Here is a 19,869-nt window from a genome sequence, read left to right on the forward strand (position 1 = left end):
GCATGTAGTCTCAAGCCATGAATAAACTCTTTTGGAAATAATATTTTGAGATTAAATATTCTCTTTTGGAACTAGTTCATTATTATCTTTTAATACCTGAAGCAGAGGAATACCAGACTGTTGCTGCAAATATCTGGGGGCAAGACTTTTGCTTAATATTAAACATGTCAGTAATAAAAATATATTCTTTGAAAAATTCTCTGTATTTTTTTATTTAAAGGAACTGCATTGCATACTTATTTCTAATATTCTATGCATAAAACTACTGTTATGGGAATATTATAGGAAATAGTTCTATGTAAACCCAGAGAGAACAAGATCTATATATGCTATTATAAAATATATTCTACCAGCTCTTTATTAAATGCTACACTTTCAATTATTTAGTTGTAAATTATCTGTACTGTCTTTTGTCTGAACTTCTCACTCTCACTGCACCTTATGTTCTTGGTAGGCTGGGCCCCCTACGCCAGTGAAATTACCTCCATGAAAAGAAAGTTAGGTCAAATAATACAGCTGATTGTATAATTATGGGTGGATTTTCCCTTGCTTTTTTTTTTTTGAGACAGAGTCTTGCTCTGTTGCCCGGGCTAGAGTGAGTGCCATGGCGTCAGCCTAGCTCACAGCAACCTCAAACTCCTGGGCTCAAGCAATCCTTCTGCCTCAGCCTCCCAAGTAGCTGGGACTACAGGCATGTGCCACCATGCCCGGCTCATTTTTTCTATATATATTTTTAGTTGTCCATATAATTTCTTTCTATTTTTAGTAGAGACGGGGTCTCGCTCTTGCTCAGGCTGGTCTCGAACTCCTGACCTCGAGCGATCCACCCGCCTCGGCCTCCCAGAGTGCTAGGATTACAGGCGTGAGCCACCACGCCCGGCCTCCCTTGCTTTTGATTACCAATTTTGCTAGCCAAGACGTTTGAGATTTATTTTACAATGCTAAAAATATGTTTGAATATTCTCTTTTATCAGCATATTTATAAATGCAATCAGCCCCCCATCTCCATGGGTTCCATATCTGTGGATTCAACCAACTGCAGATTGAAAATATTTTTTTAAAAAAGGATGGTTGTGTCTGTACTGAATATGTACAAATTTTGTTATTATTCCCTAAACAATGCATTATAACAAGTATTTATATAGCATTACATTATATTAGATATCATAAATAATCTAGAGATGATTGAAAGTATATGGGAAGATGTGCACAGGTTATATGCAAATACTATACCATTTTATATAATAGGCTTGAGCATCCATGGATTTCAGTGTCTTGGGGGGGGAGGCTGAAACCAATTCTCCATAGATACTGAGGGACAACTGTATCCTCTGTTACTTCCTTTGATAATGTTACTGACCTCCACTAATAAATCCATATACATTTGTAATCGACTTAACTGAAATTTTTTTGCTAAACATATAGTATGAAAAAGTGATTTCTACGTGTTGTTTTTTTGCAATAAGCTGTATTAGTCACCAGACCATGAACTATTTAAGAATGTCTTACACATCTTTGTATTCTCTGTATCGCCCAGTAGGCAGTCAATGTTTGCCGAACAGAACTTAGACATTTTATAATCACTACTTAACATATCTGTTTGGCATAAATGGATTTTCATATGTTAGAGTTTCATATGCTTAAAATTGTGTTCAAAACAAAACTCCATGTTTGTGTCACAAAGAGTTATCCAGTATGCTTTTTAAAGTCAATATTAATGAATCCATACTCTGTCTTATGTCACAGCTGGGCACTGCGATTCACTCCTTTAAGTTCCAGCACTGCTAATTCCCTGACCAGCTTCCCTAAAAAAGGATATTCTTTTAAGTCTGGCTCTGTGCTGTAAACACACTCCTGTTTATTCCAGCTAATGAGAAACAGGCTGTCTGGAAATGTGTCTCTGAGGAAAATACTGAGCAAATCTTTAGAAAATACGGTTCTCCAGATTGATTGAAAAGATAACATTTGGTAATGTGTTGTAAACCAAACCATAATACTAAGCTCAAAGGAGGGCAAATTAGATATAAAGTTTACTTGGGTTTATCAACTTGAGCTTTGTAAAGAGCGAGTAAAGATACTGAGAGTTTTGCATAGATCCATCCTTCTCCCCTTTCTCCTCTTGCAGTTTTAGTATTGCTTCTCTCCACTCCCCACACAGATTTTACTCGCCTGCTGGGAATCCTTTTCTGGTCTTGTTATCTTTCCTTGGGATCAGCCAGGCAGTCTTTTCCTCTTTCTCTTCTGTTATAAATTGTCTAATAGTTTATAGCCTTTTAATCTAATGGTTTTTCCTGTAGACAGCTTCAAAGAGCTTCTGTAGTTGTTTTAGATCCTTTAATTTGAAAAGCCACTAACCTTTGAATCATAGTCTTTATTATTGAAAAGTTATTGCATATTGAGTTTTGTCCTTGGAGAATCATTTTATTGGAAATATAAATTATTTCACTCATTCACTGAGGGTAAAGTGCATTACAGTAGGCAAATGACAAGGCTTATATGTTTTTCAATGATTTCTCATCAAATTCTAAATCTCTTGAATCTCTCTTCTCTATAGTCTTTTGAAAATAGAGAAAGGACATGTTTATTCCCTAAACAATACAGTTTGACAACTATTTACATAACATTTACATTATATTAGATATTATAAGTAATCTAGAGATGATTCAAAGTATATGGAAGGAAGTGCATAGGTTATATGCAAATACTACATCCTTTCATATAAAGGACTTGAGCATCCATGGATTTTGTGATTTTAAAGCATGAATTTTCAATTCATCAGCTTTCTGACCTTGGAGCAGTGAGTATTTTTGAACCTCAGTTTCTTCATCTGCAATATGAACTAGGCCTTGAAAGGATGTGAACGACTTATTGGTCATTAACTTATTTAAAAATGCAAGTGGAACTTTCATTTCAGGTATATCCCCTATGCATTCTAAGCAATACTTAAATTTGTCTCCATTGTCCATTCCTTTCCATCATTAGCCGTCATTGAATCTTCAGTTGGTTTCCCCATGCTACCCAGAGAGCAGTATCATCAGTGCCCCTTCACTAATCGTATAATATTCCTTCAGGAAACATTTGTCAGTTTTTTTTTCCCTGTATAGGAAGGTAAGAAAGTCTATTTTGAACTTCATTCAACCAACATTATAAGGTGATTTCCTTTAGTAAAAATTGAGGCATGATAGAAAAGTTTTACTAATTTAAGAATATTTGCCGGCTAGGCATGGTGGCTCACCTGTAATCCTAGCATTCTGAGAAGCCGAGGTGGGAGGATCGCTTGAGCTCAGGAGTTCGAGACCACCCTGAGCAAGGGTGAGACCCCCATCTCTACTAAAACTAGAAAAATTATCCAGGTGCAGTGGTGTGCATCTAGAGTCCCAGCTACTCAGAAGGCTGAGGCAAGAGTATTGCTTGACTCAGGAGTTTGAGGTTGCAGTGAACTATGATGACACCACTGCACTCTAGCCTGAGCAACAGAGTGAGACCCTGTCTCAAAAAAAAAAAAAAAAAAAAAAAAAAGATTTTTTTCCATTTGATAGTTGGAGAATATATAAATTTTGGAGATACCACATATGATGTGTGGGATCGTAGGGCCTACAAAGAACTGGAGTATAGAAAAATAACCCCCATCTGCTTGGGGGATACTACTACTGTTACTACTACTACTATACTACCAGTACCACCACCACCACTACAACTGCTACCTCCACTACTATTAAAATTTCACATTTTTATAGCACTTCCTCTTTCCATGGTATCAAAAGAGAACCAGACTTGCACTGTGAAAACTTTTTGCACCTTATCCCATTTGTGCTTCACAATTACTTAATCATAAAGGTACAGCAAGTATATGAATGTTATTTCAATGGAAGCTCTAAGAGGTTAAATAAATTACTTGATCAAGATTACTAGATTAGTGGCAGAAATCTACTAATTTCTATATTTGTGATCAAAAATGGCGAGTGAGTCCAAATTTGTGGGCCATGGACCTTTAGGGTTCTATAGAAATATTTTAAAGAGGTTAATACACACACACATACACATACAGACACACACACACAGTATCCTGAATAAGTATCACAATGATATCTTTATGAGTATTTTTCAGTGTGGTAAAATACAAATATATTTTTAAATTTCATTGGATTCAGAGTAAATTTTTATCATTATTTCTTAAGCAATGACTATGAAAAATAAAATTACTGCTAGCATAGCGTATGGATTTTTTTTAATGTTAAAAAGGGATTTTCATAGCAAAAATTTTGGGAACCAACCACTGTACTAAATCATGGTTGGGGTCTCTGGGCCACAGATAAAGCTGGGGAGAAGGAAAGGGCTTCACCTAACCATGACCATGAAGAAAACAACCCTTACTCTGATTTCCCATCAGCCTTTTTTACAGTTGTTGGTCCCATCTGCCATACCCCCACCCTGTCTTTCTATCTTTCCTCTCCCAGAAAATAATGAAAACCAAAAAAAAAAAAAAAAAAAAATTTTCATTGAGCAGAAGCTACATACTTTTTTTTTTAACTAAGAATATTTATTGAATGGACCTTGCTCTATGCTATGCACCTTGTATACATCAAATCATTTTATTCTGACATCAGCCATATGCAAGGTAGATATTGTTAGTCACCTGTTGCAGATGAAGAAAGTGGGGTTCAGAAATATTCACCGCTCTGAGGTCACAACACTGATGAATTGCAAGTTCATGATTCAAAATCAGCTATAATAAACCCCAACACCTACATTCTTTGAAAGATGAATCTTTGAATTTGTGTTTTTGAGATGCAGATATAAAGTTAAGTAACGTAGGAATGTCTTTACAAGAAGAGGAAGAGACACCAGGGATGTACACTTAGAGAAAAGGCCATGTGAGGGTGGCCTTCTAGAAGCCTAGGAGAGAGTTTTCAGAGGAAACCACCTTTAAATTCATTTCAAACTTGTTATGGAATTTTTCATATTAAATGCGCCATAGTGTTTATATTTTTAGGTCAATACGATAAGCCTACTAAAAATGACTCCAAAAGAAATCAAAAGTAAAATCTAAAGTATTGAATGATTTGCTTTCTTTTTGATTTAGCAATTCTTTCACTTAGATAAAATTTAGTTTAACGTTACTTTATATTTTCAGTTGTAGGTTTCTATCAAAAAAGTGCAAAATATGCATGACATATTTGACATCTTTTAAAATGCATAATGACTCTATCTTTCTGAATATTGGTCACAACATTACATTCCTAAGAGATTTATTTCTTGAATGAACAAAATTTGTTAGTGAAGACCTAGTTTTTGGTCCATTAAAAATTGTTCTTGCAATTATTCTGCTACAAATAGTTATTATATCAAATTTGTAGATACAATAGAAATTTGCTTGTCAAATCTTTAATTAATTTGAGTGTAGTGTAAAATCTTGTTATAGTGGATGATCTTATGACACCTCACTGAGGACAATAGCATAGAAGTAAACATTTTCATTATTTTTAAGAACCCAGTTCTTAGAACGTATGACATGAATTGCACCTATGCTTTCATTGAACATAGTAACAATATTGTGATTTATTTCCAGTTTAAAGCATTCCACTAGAATTATTCTGTTTCTTTGTTTGTGGTATAGTCATGGGAAGTTCACCTAAGGGTAGAGTGGTAAGTGTAGAAAATTGTGGCTTATTGCAACACATGAGGACTGTATTTGGCCTTGCAATAAAGGATTATTTGGTCCAAAAGTTTTAGCACGCAGCATCTGGTATTCAGGATAACATCATGTTTTTCTAAAAACTCCAGTCAAAGTTCTGGCCGAATAGCATCCCAGAGTATTTACAGTACTTTTGCCAGCATTTTTTGCCCAGGCAAAACTGCACTTTCATCATGTCAGTGGTATCCAGTTAATACCTGTTAATAGCCTGTCCACTCCTATAGTCTTTCAAAACTGAGGCCTTTGTAGGATGGGAGTAGATAAACCATAATTCATCAACAGCCCACATGGATAGCCATGAAAATAATAGTTTCATGGGTCCTTCAAATCTAACCTCGCATCAAACTTTCCTAGTCAAAGCAAGCTCTTGACAGCCACTTGAGTTAATTTGAAGTTAGGTAAGTGAGGAAGACATACAAGCATTCCTTTTATTGAATATAAATTAACTTCTAAAACATGGAAAAATAACCTTCCTCATGATTTTGTGATTGGTGATCACATTGGAAAATTGTTCAAAAGTATTAAAAATATTGATTCAATAATGGATAATCTTTTAAGGCTTTTATTTTTAGTGCCCCTTGGAGAATCTAATTCTCCAATTACTCTTAAAGAATACATCTCCAGAATTCTTAATTTATGTTCAACAACAGCAATAACAATCTCTGGATCAAGACAAGTCTAGGTTTAAATTCTGTATTCTTAAGTTGTATTTACCACTCTAGATGCCAAGTTCCTCCTCAAAAAACTGGGTTTTACAGGCACACTATCCCTTATTCACAATTTGGAACCCCCAAACCAGAGGAAATAATTTTTTTCTTACTTGTCAGGAAAACCTGACCTGACCTGAATTTGCAGATCTAACTAGAACTGGTATGAGATTACGTATACTCTTCACTTATTCCATTCTGTGTAGATGTTCACATATTTCACTGAGGAAATATTAATGTTGTTTATCACAGGGAGATAGCCCCGACCCTAAAACCCCTAAAACCTAAGCTTTCTGAATTCTGAGATATATTTGGCCTGAGGAATTTCATATAAGGGATTATGGCCCTGTAATACCAACTATGAGGGTTAATATGCAGAGTAAGAAAGCAATGAATATTAATTAATAGTGCTTGGCCCAAAGTAGGTTTTTAACAAATACATTTTTCCTGTTCTTTCACGGACAAACGTCCCCTGCAAAATTATATTCATGTTAGATGATTCATTTCCCTTCATATCTCCCCAATAAAAGTGTGATGACATCATTAAAATAAAGAATAATTTCAGTTTGGAGCTATAAGATATAATAAACAGACTGTAATCATTAATTTTGGAATGATTACACACAATATTATAATTTTTTAATGTCCATGCCACAGATAATTTCTAATTGTCTTACCTCACTGAGCACTCAGAGTGCATATAGCATATCATGACTAACATACACTGGAAGACCTCTAGGATCCTGAAATGCTAGAAATAACTCCAAGAAAAACAAAAATAAAAACGAAAAACAAAACAAAGACGAACAGCAACAACAAAAAAAAAAACTGTAAAAATTTAGACAATGGAGGAAATTATTTATAAGGAAAGCTTCAATATTTCAACTGGCTGATTATAAAAATGAATAAAGAGAATGGGATAAAGGCCACATATTCATAAAGTATCTAAACCAAGGTCAGTGAGTGAACTACTTAACATGATACTAGAATGAATAACCTTAAAGGCATGTTATTCTCATTCATCCATTCAGCTTTACTATAGGACCCATTCATCATTCTGCTGTAAAGATTTACAATTTTCCAAGTGTATCTTGGCTGTTGCCTTACGAAGCTCTAAGTGCTGTTCACTAAATCCAAACTGATTGTCTGGAGACACATAATGAAACAGTAATAGTTGGGTTTTGTTTTTGTTTTTAGGGGAAATAGCAAATGCAGTACCCCACTACCACAAATTATGCAGTCAGTTTTCCCACATTTGGGGAAATCACAGGGGTCAGCACATCAGGAGTGCAATGGGTATAAGCCTCACCCTGGGAAAACCACCTTCGTGCTCGTGGCATCTCCCCTGCCAGGTACATAGGAAACAGTAATAGTTGTTAGCAATGTTTGCCTCATTAATGGAGCTACTGCTCTTCCCATTAGTATGAGTAACCAGTTAAAAATGTACAAAGAGAAATTTGGCAAGTCTAAGGTATTTTCCAATACCAATAACCAATTCTCAGATTCTCTGGACACCAAGTGGGTATAGAACAATTCAGTTGTGACACTAATTTATGCTAACACAAATTTCACAGTTTAAGGGCTCCATCCCACAGGACTGCCCCCCATTTCGGGTGCCAGTCACAAATCCTGGGACTTGGTGCTATAAATTGAGGGGTCCCACAATCCCCTTCTAAGGTTTGGTAATTGTCTAGAAACGGCTCACAAAACTCAGGAAGATGCTTCCCTTATGTTTACTAGTTTATTGCAAAGGATACAAATAAATAGCCAGGTAAAGAGGTACATAAGATGAGGTCCAGAAGGATCCCCAAGCACAGGACCTTCTATCTCCATGGTGCTGGGGTGTGCCATCCTCCAGTAGGTGCATGTGTTCGCTAATTTGGAAGCTCATTAAATCTCGTTTATATAGAGCTCAATCTCCAGCCTCCCCTCTCTCCCCAGAAGTCAGGGGTGGGGCTGAAAGTTTCTACGCTCTAATCCCTTGGTCCTTCTGGTGACTAGCCCTAACCTGAGGCTATCTAGGGTCCCCACCCTAAGTCACCTCATTAGCATGAACTTCGGGGTGGTGGAAAGGGGCTCCTTAGGAATAAAAGAAGACACTCCTATCCTTCAGGAAATTCCAAGAGGTTTAGGAGTTTTGTGCTAGGAACTCAGACAAAGACCAAATATATTTCTTATACCACAGTAGTCCCCACTTACCATGGTTTTACTTTCCATGGTTTCAGTTACCCATGGTCAACCTCTGTCCAAAAATATTAAATGGAAATTCCAGAAATAAACAGTTCATAAGTTTTAAATTCCATACCATTCTGAGTGTTACCGAAAGTTTGGCACTTGTCCCCAAGGCCACATCAGAAAAACGAGGACAAATAGGTTGAGGAGAAGGAAAGAGAAGTTTATTAATTTGCAAGTAAATGAAGAGGTTGGCAGATTCCCATCTCAGAGTACCAAGGTCCTGCTTCTGAGCAGAAGTACAGAGCTTTTAAAGGTTCTGATTAATCCCATAGTCCCATCTTTGGCTAAGACAATCTTGTGACTTCCTCCTGGATGCATCGTATCTTCAGCTAAGATGATCTTGTGACCTCCACCTGGATTAATTTCATCTTCTGTGGCACAAAGAACAAAGGACACTTCCCTACCGCTCTTGACCGCTGGCCTGAGGCAGGAATGCAGGTCCTAGTTCTCCAATAGGACTGGGGGATGTTTTAGAGAGACAAAACATTTTTGCCATTTTTCCAAGCCATTTCTTCTGTTACATGAGTGGTGTGATGAAATCTGCTGACCCTCTCTGTCTCACCTGGGACCAGAATTATCCTTTTGTCCGGAGGGTCCATGCGTCTAAGCTACCCATCCTTTAGTCACTTAGAAGTTGTCTTGAATTAGATCAACTGTTAATGATATCGCAGTGCTTGTGTTCAAGTAACCCTTATGTTACTTAATAGTGGCTCAAAAGCACAAGAGCAGTGATGCTGGCAATTTGGATATGCCAAGAGAAGCTGGAACTTACTTCCTTTAAGTGAAAAGATTAAGCTCTTGACTGAATAAAGAATGAAAAAAAATTGTATACTGAGGTGTCTAAGATCTACAGTAGGAACAAATCTTCTATCTGTGAAATTGTGAAAAAAGAAAAAGAAACTCATGCACAGTATATATATATAGGGCTCAGTACTATCTGTGGTTTTGGGCATCCGTTAGGGATCTTGAGACGTATCCCCCGAGGACAAGGGGACACTACTGTACAGGAAAGAAATAAAACACAATTTTCTGGAAATCCTTTATTTCCAAATCAACTATAGCATAGGGCAATCACATAGTTACCAAACCGAACCAGGGGCTGCTCGCCCAGCATGGCCAAGCCAAATGTAGAAGCCCAGAGTTGTGGTGGGGGGAAAAGGCTTTATTGCAGAGCACCAGGCAAGGAATGTTGTCAGCTGATGCTTCAGACCCAGACCCCCTGATGGATTTCAAGCCAGGATTTTAAAAGGTAGGGGTGCATTTCAAGCAGGCAAAATTATAAATCAATACATGGAGGTTACCACTGGTCTGGCCTCAAAAGGCAGGAACCATGAAGTGGGAGGGGATAGGTGGATTCAGAGATTTCTCGGGTTAGCAGAAAGGAACGTCAGGATGAGTGTGATAGACCCCTCAGGGAGACATTTAGAAAAAAGAGCAGTGATGAAAGTTTAATTCCTCAATTTCCCATTATCTGCATTTTCCATCAGGCGGGTGTTTCTGAAAAACAACTCAAGAACATGTTAAATTTTGTTCCACAGGGAACCAAAGCACCTCGTCACTCACCTAGAGGACCACTGTGATTCCCATTCACATTGTAAGGCTATCTAGGTGCTCCAAACTTTCCCTGAACAGACTCAAGATTTTCCTTTATTTTAATGCTTGGGGAGACCTACCACGCCCCTAAGAAGGATCCCTGTTCTGTCTCAACATTAGTAATATTCCTGTTTGGCCAATTAACACTTTGAAAAGAGAACCAGAAAATCATTACAGAAAAATTCATACTGTCAAGGAATGGGGGAATGGAGGTCTGTTAACTCTCCCGAGGGAAGAAATGGAATTTTACGATTTGTTGCCACAAACACAGATTCAGCCGCCCCCACTTGGGAACCAGACACAGAGGGGAGTGTTGGTGAAGAAAAGGTGCTTTATTCAAGTGCAGGCAGCCTGAGGAAATGGTGAAACCGTTGTCTCAAAGACCATCTCATCCTTCTCTGCTTACTGATCAACTTCTAAATGGAAGGGGTAAAAAAGACTGGTGGCAGAAAGCAAGCTGTTGTGTGCAAGTCATCGTGACTTGCTAGTGGTTGTCATCAGACAATATTTGGATCTTATCAGCAGTCTGCAGTTGGACTACTGTGGTTGACATATTCCGGACTCTTAATCTGGTGTTCCTCAAGGTTGTTTTCTAACCTTATGCCCAGCAGCTGTGCCAGCAGCAGCAGGTAAATTCTAAAGTTTTAAGGTAGAACAAACCAAAAGCATACTGATAGCAATGTATTCCCTCTAGCCAGCCTAGCCTTAGAGTCGGAATGGTGCTTGGGATGCACTTAGCATTTCACATGTGAGATTTTCCTTGAAGACTGTATTTCAATGTTAAAAATCTCTCTCTCCCTCTCTCTCACTCTCTCTCTCTCCAACATTAGCTAATTTGGAAATAAATCATCCCACTACATATCACAGGACTATTATCAAGTTCCAACATAGTGAAAATTGGGAAATGACATTTTATGTTGTTACCATTCAGCTGGGTTATACTGCCCCTGCTCGAAAGGAAGCCAGTACGCTGAGACAGCAGGGGCTGCAGTAGAGAAAGAGTTTAGTATTACAAAGCACTAAACAAGATGGGAGAAAGTTCTCAAATCTGTTTCCCTGAGAATGTTTTTAGAGGAAGTTTGGCAAAGAGAGGGCTAGGAAATTGGGTTTGCTGATCAGCTGGGGTCAAACTCATAGGGCTGGCAAGCAGAAATTGTTTCCTTGGCTGAGACAGTTGCGGGGTAGAGGGTGACAGGACCTGCTGAGTCAGCTCCCGTGTGTGCTCACTGGTCCGTTGGCATCAGTTGGCCCCCCTGAACACAAAGTGTAGAAGATATCTGAAAGACCAGTCTTAGATTTTACAGTAGCAATGTTATTTATAAAAGTGCTTGGAGAAGTCACAAATCTTACACGCTTCAAGGATCTCTGGCTCTTACTAAGCAGTGTACAGTTACAGGAAGTCAAGCTAGGGAACAACTGTCAGGGTTTGGGGTTGGTGATCTTGTCTGTTCTCGGTTCTTGGCTGAAGAATGACCAGACACGCCAAAAGCAAGGCAAGCATGAAGCAGTTTATTAAGGAAGGACAAGGTAGGTTTACAGGGCAAGAGCAAGATTTGTTGTTTACAGAACAGTAAACGGACCCTTCTGTTGTAACAAAATGGCTCCAATTATGGTCTGGCATCCTGCTTTATAGTGTCTGGATCGGGCCCTGCTCATGGTCCAGACATCACCATTGAACCACTTTAATGTACAGTTTAGGACATGATAATTAGCCTTAGGTTACTCCACGTCACTTTCCAAATCCTACTGTGCCTGGGCTGCCTGGACTGCAGGCTGGGGATTCCCTGCATTCTTCTGCAGATTAGCAGGGATTCCTCCTTCCCCCAGGTGTGGCGGTTGCTCAGGGCAGGATTAAGATGGGGCATCACCAAGACAGGGTGCCCACCCTTGTCCTTCTTCCCAGATGGGGCAATTGCTCGAGGCAGCACCAAGGCAAGGCACCCACTTTTGTCCCTAGGAGAGTCTTGGAGGTCCCTTGCTATCTACCTAAGACAATGGCTGGTTATTATTTTAACTATATCTATACCTTTGCAGAGTTCAGGCCCCACAGATCCCACCTTGTGGCCCTTTGTTAATTTTATAGAGAGTGGTTTCCATTCCATGGCGATAGGATGTCCTGGCCTATTTTCCTATTTTTCCTTTACAGAATGTCAGGAAAATCTTTCTCATTCTAGAGAGTAGAAAGAGTAAGCGTGATAGCTGTTTATGGGGATATCAGGCCTTGTGTAATAAGGGAATGGAAGTCATAGTCCAACAGGGCAAAGTAGAGGACATCAGTGTACCTGAAAAGAGATTTTATATAAAAAGAAACTTATCATTAACACCCAGCAGTTCTTTGATTAGTGACTCACAAATTCCCTAAAAGCTTCCTGATGTACTTATGGTAATGTCTTGACATGAACTTTGAGAAATATTGTGCTACATCAGTGTGATGGTGAGTTTTATGTGCCAACTTGGCTAGGATATAGTACCCAGTTATCTAATCAGACACTAATCTAGATGTTTCTGGGAAGGTATTTTGTCAATGTGGTTAACATCCACAATCAGTCAACTTTAAGTAAAGATTACTCCAGATAATTTGGGTGCACCTAATTTAATCACTTGAAATCTTTAAGAGCAAAAGCTGAGGTTTCCTGGGGCAGAAGAAATTCTGCTTCAAAACTTCAAAATCAACTGCTGATGGAGTTTCTAGCCTGTCATCCAAGCTTTCTTCCCCCTCTACTCACACACCACCCAATACAGCTTTTCCCACACCGAATGTGTTGGAGTATTTCCCCACACACCAGGCAATTCTCCAGGGGACACCAGCTTGGTGTCCCATAATTCAATTCAAGTATGGCACTATGTACCTGGAGATAGTGTCAGATCACACAGGTTGGCTCTGTCCCACAAGACCGCCTCCCATGGACCCGCCCCCTCAGGGACCAATTGCAAGTAGTAGGTTGTCACTTGTACCTCTGACTCACCAGCAATAAATCACACTCCCACTACCCCCTCCTTGGGATCAATTCATTTTCTTGGCTCACAGAACTCAGGGAAACACTTTATTTACTTTAAAGGATGCAGATGAACAGCCAGATGAAGAGATACATAGGGTGAGATCTGAAAGGGTCCTGAGTGCAAGAGCTTCTGTCCCTGTGGAACTGGGGTGCGCCACCCTCCCAGCCTGCTGATGTGTTTGCCAACCCAGGAGCTCTCTGAACCCCGTAATTCAGGATTTTTATAGAGGCTTCATCACAGAGGCTTAATTTATTGTTAACTCAATTTCCAGCTCTTCTCCCCTCTATAGAGAATGGGGGTGGGGCTGAAAGCTTGAAGCTTCTGATCGTGGCTTAGTCTTCCTGGTGACCATCCCCCACCAAGAGTCACCTCATTAGAACAAATGGCACTCCTATCACCCAGGAAGTCCCAAGGGGTTTAGGAGCTCTGTGTCAGGAACTGGGGCAGAGACTAAACATCAGAACAAAAGAGTCAGCTACCACCCCTATCTACAAAGATTTTAGGAGCTCTGTGCCAGGCACTAGGGGCAGAGACCAACATATATATTTTTTATCTCACACTTGCTCTACAAATTTCAGATTTGCCATCACTCGTAATCACATGAGCCAATTCCTTAATTCTGTTTTCCTGGAGAACTCTGACCGGTAAGATCACTATCAATCACTTTATATATGTCATGTGTAGAAAATATAAAAGAGAGAAATCACAGAAATTTTCACATACCTGGCAGTAAAATCATTCTTAATCTTTTAGAATTGTAGATTAATACCTTAAATTTGTATTGAGACAACAGGAACCTATATATAAAAGAAGTTAGGAGTGTTAGTCATTCTGACTCATCACTGAATAAGATTATTGAGGACTTAAGTTTATCTTTAGAATATGTCAAAAATTTCTTCAACCACTTATGATTTTTTATATGTTTTTTTAAATAAAGACAAAAGGTGAGAACTCATGTTCCTGGCTGTATGAATATAATGCCAAACATCTGCAAGAATGTCAGAACAGTAAATGCAGGTACAGACAGCCCTCAGTATCTGCAAGTTCTGCATCCTCAGATTTCAACGAACCAACCAACCAATAGATTGAAAATGCAAAAAAATAAAATAAAGTAAAACCAATAAAAATAATGCAAATAAAAACACAATACAGCATAACAACTATTTGTGTAGCATTTACATTGTATTAAGTATCATAAGTAATCTAGAGATGATTTAAAGTATACAGAGTCTTGCTCTGTTGTCCAGGCTAGAGCGCAGTAGCATCATCATAGCTCGCTGCAGCCTTGAACTATTTATTCTCAAGTGACCCTCCTACCTCAGCCTTCGGAGTAGCTGAGACTACAGGAGTGTACCACCACGCCTGGCTAATTTTTCTATTTTTTTGTAGTGATAAGGTCTCACTGTTTTGCTCAGGCTGGTCTTGACCTCCTGGGCTCAAGTAATCTTCCTGCCTTGGCCTCCCAAAGTTCTGGGATTGCAACAGTGACCCATCATGCCTGGCCTCAGCTGCTTTATCTAAGGGACTTGAGCATCCACGGGAACCAATCCCCGGAAGGTACAGAGGGACAGCTGTACGTGGGATTGCACTGGTACAAGATACAGAGAATGTAAACATTGCTATAATCAGCTTAAGGCAAATTAAACAGAAACACATTTTTAAAAAGTAATTAGTCTATTCATTTTCCAAAATTTCTCTTATTAGACTTCATTCTTTTTAAAGTTCAACACAAATCATGAAACAGCATACAGGCTTCTTGGCATTGCTCTGTGTATAAGCATAAGAGAAAGTTTTGAAACTAATTAAGGCTTGGGTTGAATTCTAGTCCGCTAGTTTTCATCTGGGTAAGCAGGGGTGACTTAATGAGCCACGTTCAGGATCAGTTTCTTCATCTAGAAAACGGAGACAAGTGCACCTACTTTAACGTGTTTCTGTGAAGTTTGATAAGATAACATGCCATAAGCACTTAATAATGATAGCTTTCACTCTATTTTTATTGCTCTAATTATCATAGCTTGCTAGTTTTACACAATCCATATTTAAGATTAGTAGAAGCAAGGCCAGTGACCACCACAGGGCACCCATTGCAGGAACACAAGCAAGTCTGTATCTTCTCCAAACCAGACTAAGTGACTTGGTTCCCTTCTTCTTGCCTTACGCTTCTCTATTACTTGAATTCGGTTTCTCTGAATGTAACTTTATTCTGATACAGATTTGTCCCCAGTTCTACTTTTGATCCCCTTAATAGGCTTTGGCAACTGAGCTCCAAGTTCTTTTGTTGAGAATTTCCCCCCCCCCCCCCCCCGACCTGTTTTGTTTTATTCACTTCTTGTTGTTTTTCCTGATGCAATGCAGCGAGAATGCATCTCAAGATGCAAAACACTTTTAGGTAAATTTCCATTCAAGATTATTTCTTTAAAACTTAATAGTCATAGCATATCTTTGCCTTATATTTTACTATGAAAAGCCCTCCACCTTTAATATTTGAAATAAATCTACATGAGCTAATCAAAAATCACACATGTATATTATTGAGTAGAACACGTTCTATGTCCTCTCCGCAGTGATCGTCTATCATACATTCACAGATGTTTTAATATATGTTTAAGGTATATGAATCTATATCAGAAGCATTATTCTTATCAACAGCTAAAAAACAATGTTGCTAGTCATTCAACAATGAGAGTACTCCCTTTCTTCCTAGAAAATGTCTTTTTAATGATGAGCACTTTGCTTAGTATGGCTAAAATGTATTAATAAGTAATTTATTTATATTGAGATATGCAAAATCCAAGAGACTCATGAAATTGCCCTATAATTTCCTGCTTATTTTTTCCCCTTACATATTCTCCTAGCATTTTTTTGTAAATTCAATCCTAATTAGATTAAGACATTAAGACATTCTCAGTCCTGTCTTCCTCATGTTCCTATGTACACTAGCCAAAATTAGTCAGATAAATAAAGTCCTCCTTTGATGAGGAGATTCCAATTCTTAAGCCAAAAATAATATATTCAGTGCTAGAAAGATTTACAGAAAAAATAACCAAAAATCTCTTTTTTAAAGGGAAATAAAAATATTGAGAGTAAGATAAATCATAGTAATATAGCTGCAATAGACATTTGATTATTAAAAAATCATTGAGGCAGTCACATGTATAAGTCCAAAAAAAAAAAAAAAAAACAAAAAGAAAAGAAAGAAAACATTTCTTTTTTTAGGGCCAAGTGCTGTCAAAGCCTTTGGCCTTCAGGCAATAGATAACTTCCTCAAATTACTTACAGTGGAGACTCCATAATCACAGAAGCTTTAAAGGTCCCACCAGACATTACAAGTAGCATGAAGTGGCACAGTTGTGGGTTTGAATTGAGGGGGAATGAGCTTTTCAGGGAATCCTAATTCACCAGGTCAAGTAATGTTTGAGCAGTAATCTTACAGCTGATGTGTTTAAACTGCAGTACAAAAGAATATCTGAAATATTCAAGTGAAACACCTATTTTAATGTTCCTTTACTTGAATGTTCTTTCATTAAAATGTATACAATACAGGATTATCAATGATGTAATCACCGGCATAATGATTTTTGTCTCAATGATTTTATCAATCACCAGAATATTATCATTATACCTAAAATTCAGGATCAAGATGCTCAACTTTTGTTTAATTGAATGGGAACTAGTATTCTTTCAACTTTTATTGGTCAATTTTTTTTTTTTTTTTGATATGGGGTCTTGCTCTTGTCCCCTGGACCAGAATGCAGTGGCATCATAATAGCTCACTGCTACCTCCAACTCCTGGGCTCAAGAAATCCTCCTGCCACCATTCCTGTCTAATTTTTATATTTTTTGTAGAGATGAGGTCTCTTTCTTGCTCTAATTCGTATCAAACTCCTGGCCTCAAGCAATCTTCCTGCTTCCTTCGGCCTCTCAGAGTGCTAGGATTACAGGCGTGAGCCACTGTGTCTGGCCTGGTTGAATTTTTGATGCTTAAAAAAACTATGTAAAAAAGAGTTTTTTGTTTTGTTTGTTTTGGTATCATTGACTCAGAAGACTTTAACTTAGGTAAAGATAGGATGAGTGGGTAGAGGAACAATCAGGAGACAAGTATGCTTTGCTTTAATATAGCATTTGAGAGTGAGAGAAGAAAGAAAAGAAAAGGAAAAAACCCACCTATTCTCAAGGTCTCATTAACCTTTCCCTACTTAACATATGTCAAGTAAACATACCATAAGCTCTTATGGAGAAATAGTACAGATTGCACATTCCTAATTCAAAAAGCTCCCAAACCTGAAACTGTTTGAGTGCTGACATGATGCCCCAAGTGGAAAATTCCACACCTGCCCTGATGTGACAGGTTGCAGTCAAAACACAGGCACACAATACACAGTTTATTCAGTGTTCCCAAAGGAGAAGAGACCCTATATACATTTTCTGATCCTGCCCAGATTCCCCCATGCAAGGACGCCCACAAAGGGTGATAAAATGACACATGTGCACACTGGGCAAGCCAATGGCAGGTCTCCCCCGATGCCCCATGTGGGACCAAGACTTACATGCATTACTCAATATGTTTTTTGTTGTTGCTGTTTAGTCTCTGCTCTCTGCTGTAAATATATTGTTGAAAATGTCAAAAATGTCTACAGATACTCCTGTGGGCAAGAGTGATAAGAAAAAGAAGCATTTATGATTATATATAGCACAGAAAGTCAACCTGTCGGAAAAACTGGACAGTGGTGTTAGTGTGAAATGTCTTATAGAAGAGTACAGTGTTGGATTGACCACCATGTATGACCTGAAGAAACAGAAAGATAAACCATTGAAGTTCTGTACTGAAGAGGATAGAAAAAGACTGCATAAAGCTAAAAGTGAAGATTTCCATTGTGCATTGAGTGAACCTATCCATGTTGCAGTGAACACACACCACTTCATAAGGTTTGTTGATCACGAAGCAAGCAAAGATCTATCAAGATAAACTGAAAATTGAAGGGAATGGTGAATATTCAACAGGCTGGTTGCAAAAATTTAAGAAAACACACAGCCTAGAATTTTTAAAGATTCCTGGTGATAAAGCATCTGCTGATACTGAAGCAGTGGAGAAATTCATTGATGAGTTTGCCGATGTCATTGCTGATGAAAATCTGATGACAGAACAGGTTTATAATGCCAATTAAACTTCACCGTTTTGGTATTATTGCCCAATAAGAACATTGACTACAGCTGATGAGGCAGCCCCTACAGGAATTAAGGATGCCAAGGGCAGAATAACTGTGCTGGGGTGTGCTAATGCCGCAGGCACACATAAATGTAAACTTGCTGTGATGGGAAAAAGCTGTGTCCTTGATATTTTCAAGGAGTAAATTTATTACCAGTCCATTATTATGCTAACAAAAAGGCATGAATCACCAGAGACATCTTTTCTAATTGGTTTCACAAATATTTTGTATGAGCAGCTAGTGCTCACCGCAGGGAAGCTGGGCTGGATGGCGATGGTGAGATTTTGTTATTCCTTAACAACTGTGCTGTTCGTCCTCCAACTGAAAATGCTCATCAAAAATAATGTTTATGCTATGTGGTTTCCCCCAAATGTGACTTCATTAATTCACCCATGTGACCAGGGTGTCCTTAGATCAATGAAGAATAGACGTAAAAACACTTTCTTGAAAAGCGTGCCAGCAGCAGTGAACAGAGGCATCCGTGTGGAGTATTTCCCAAAGTGGGTGAGCGTGAAGGATGCTGTATGTGCTGCTGCCAACACGTGGAACACAGTGACTAGAGACACAGTTGTGCATGCCTGCTATGCACTGTGGCTATGTTTAGTGATGATGATGAACAAAAGGGTGACTTTGAAGGATTCCATATGTCAAGTGAGGGAAAAAAATGATGTCTGACTTCCTTCCATATGCAAAAAATATGCCCTCAGAGTCTGTCAGTAAGCTGGAAGTAGTAAGTATTGAAGTTTTTCACATCAATCATGAGGCTCTAGTTCATTTGCTGACCAATGGTGAAATAGCTAAAATGGTTCTGAATTAAGGGGATCGTGATAATTGTGACAACGAAAGTGACATTATTAACACTACAGAGCAAGTGCCTATAGACAATGTGCTGAAAATGTGTGATAAGCTTATTGAAGCACTCATGCACTGTGCATTCATAACAGAATGAAAAATCATGTCAGTTTAACAAAGAGAGATTTCTAAGACAAAAACCATTATTAATAAAGCAGATGACTTGCAGAGGACATTTTAAAAAGCCATACAGCAGAATGCCTTCTCATCCTTAGAAGACTCAACTTCTTGAAGGGTCCTTCAAGGTATTTCTTCTCACCTAAAAAAGTAAAGCACAATATAGCCTTTTTTGTTTTTTTGTTTTTTTAGAGACAGGATCTCACACTGTTGCCCAGGCTAGAGTGCAGTGGCATGATCCTCCTAGGGTCAAGAGATCCTCCTACCTCATCCTCTGTTGTAGCTAGGACTGCAGCATGTGCCACCATGCCTGGTTAATATTTTTATTTTATTTTTGTAGAGACAGAGCCTCACTGTGTTGCTCAGGCTGGTTTTGAACTCCTAGCCTCAAGCAATCCTCCCACCTCTGCCTCACAAAGTGCTGGGATTACAGGCGTGAGCCACCACACCCAGGCTACGGTGG

At 38.6% G+C, this 19,869-nt stretch overlaps 1 non-coding gene across 1 annotated transcript; it reads right to left on the reverse strand.

Moving 5' to 3' along the window:
* Nucleotides 1–7,598: 7,598 nt before the first annotated feature.
* On the reverse strand, nt 7,599–7,762 carry LOC138399269 (U1 spliceosomal RNA). Its single transcript, XR_011236152.1, has one exon. It is a non-coding gene; the product is annotated as a U1 spliceosomal RNA (small nuclear RNA).
* Nucleotides 7,763–19,869: the final 12,107 nt, after the last annotated feature.

Source organism: Eulemur rufifrons, chromosome 18 (assembly GCF_041146395.1).
Source record: "Eulemur rufifrons isolate Redbay chromosome 18, OSU_ERuf_1, whole genome shotgun sequence".
Classification (NCBI taxonomy): domain Eukaryota; kingdom Metazoa; phylum Chordata; class Mammalia; order Primates; family Lemuridae; genus Eulemur; species Eulemur rufifrons.